Source organism: Mus caroli, chromosome 7, assembly GCF_900094665.2.
Source record: "Mus caroli chromosome 7, CAROLI_EIJ_v1.1, whole genome shotgun sequence".
In the NCBI taxonomy this organism is placed as follows: domain Eukaryota; kingdom Metazoa; phylum Chordata; class Mammalia; order Rodentia; family Muridae; genus Mus; species Mus caroli.
Window position 1 is genome coordinate 24223478 of NC_034576.1, and position 2500 is coordinate 24225977.

The window sequence follows — 2500 nt, forward strand, 5'->3', positions numbered from 1 at the left end:
TGCTGGGATTAAAGGCGTGCGCCACCACCGCCCGGCTTGGACAATGTCTTGATCCCTCTGTGCTCCCTTGCCTTGGCTTCAGCTTCTCCTAATACCCACCCCAGAGTTTTTATCTCAGTCCCCCAGCTCATGGGAAGGTGCTCCCACAAGCCTCCCAGCCTTCCAACCTCAGACACTCCAAAGCTCAATAAAAAGACTAAACTTATACCATACACGGTTAGCCCCCCATTCAACACCATTCTGCCCCTAAGCAAGCAAGTCGAGGGCCCCTCATTTTAGGTGCCTGAAGCTCTCTCAAGGTCAGTTACCCTTCATCCAAACCCCAGGATGTCTGGAACACAACATCAGGACGGTGACTTAGGATGTGTGCCTCAGGCTTCATCAGAGCAGTCTGAACACTGGTCCCCCAGGATCCTGGAACCTGCTAAGGAGACCTTCTTAATGCTGCTGCTACCTTTTAATGCAGTTCCTCATGTTGTAGTGCCCTTAACCATGAATTTATTTTCATTGCTACTTCATAACTGTAATTTTGTTACCGATATGAACCATAATGTACATGTTTGTGTTTTCCCCATCCTCTTAAGTGACTCCTGCAAAAGGGTCATTTGAACCCAAAAGGGGTCCCAACCCATAGGTTGAGAACCACCATATTAGTGGGGTCTCTGCTGAGACAAGATAGGCTTTTGGGATGGGTTCCTCTTATATCCTCCCTTGCATGGACTTCACATAAGGGACGGGGGGAAGACAAGGATGGAGAGAAGAGTTGAGGCCATGTGAAGGTGGGGCCAGACTGCTGCAGCTACAGACAGGAACAGCCAAGGCTGCCCTCCAACTTGCGGCAATCCTCCTACCTCAGTCTTCTAACTGCTGGGACTGCATTTGTGTGCTGGCACACCCGGCTAGGGAGAATCCATTTCTGTTGTCCTAACCAGGGCAGTGGCTGGTGTCCTCTAGACTCTAAGATCATTACAGTAGCGCCAAGAAGTGGATGTGCCCCAAGCCAAGCATCAGCATCCTTAGACAGACTGATGAGGCCCTGAAACTAGGACTGTGGACTCCCATAGTCCTGTGCCCTAAACTGGCCTCAGTTCCTTAGACGGCGCTCTGGGTCTCAGTTCAGTTACCCACCATGTTGGCATCAGGGACTCATATTTCTCATTCAGTGGGTTAGCTAGGTCCAGAGGTGTCCATGGCCCCTGGGCACACGTGTGATAAAGCCACTCTCACTACTAAATAAACACCATGAGCTGGTGAACCAGCTCAGAGGGGAAAGGGGCCTGCCACCAAACCTGCCCACCTGCCTGTGCTCTCTGGGGACAGAATCTCATATATGTGTGTGTGTGTGTATGTGTGTGTGTATGTATGTATGTATGTGTGTGTGTATATCTATATGCATATATATGTCATAAAGTATTTTTAGAAAGATTTTATTAATGTATCATGTATATAGCACCCTGCCTGCATGTATGCCTGCAGGCCAGAAGAGGGCACCAGATCTCATTACAGATGGTTATAAGCCACCATGTGGTTGCTGGGAATTGAACTCAGGACCTCTGGAAGAGCAGCCAGTGCTCTTAACCTCTGAGCCATCTCTCTAGCCCGTAAGTATTTTTTAAAAATTAAAAAACAGTAAAATAGCACTAGACTCTCCCACCCCCAGTTAGTGAACAGTAATCTCATCATCATCTGAGCTTCAAGGTCAGGTAACCTCTAAACTAGGCATCAAAGCCTTCAAACTACCCCCCCCCCCAATCCAGATACATGGAATCTCCAAGACCTGACCCAAGACCTGACTCTTCACATCGCTCTCCCTAATTAAGCACCAATGTGATCAGCCTCGGAACTCTGGGTAACCCACTCCAAACGCCACCTCCATTAAACGGATACAAGGAGCCATAGAAGCTAATCTGAAATCTTACCTACTGGCTTTTCATTTTCATTCACTTATTTATTTGTTTGTTTATGTGTTTATTTATAGGTATTTTTGGATTTATTATTTACTTTATTTTATGCGTATGAGTGTTTTGCCTGCATGTATATATGTGCACTGTGTACTTGCCTGGTTCCCTCAAAGGTTAGAAGAGGGTGTCTTATGTCCTAGAACTGGAGTTACAAATGGCTATGCGTCACCATGTGGCTGCTGAGAATGGAACCCAAGTCCTCTCCAAGAGCAACAAGTGCTCTTAATTACTGAGCCCTCTCTCCAGCTCCGCAACCAGGGCTTTTTGAAAAGTGTCACTTTTAGAGCTGGAGAGAGGGCTCAGTGTTTAAGAACACTTGCTGTTCTCCCAGAGGTCCTGAGTTCAGTTCCCAGCAACCATATGGTAGTCACAACCATCTATAATGAGATCTGGTGCCCTCTTCTGGCCTGCAGGCATACATGCAGATAGAACACTCATGCATAAGCAGTCATTTTTATTCTAAAATATTTTTTATTATTACTATTATTAATGTTTAGACAGGGTCTCACTATATAGCCTTGACTGACCTAGAACTTCCT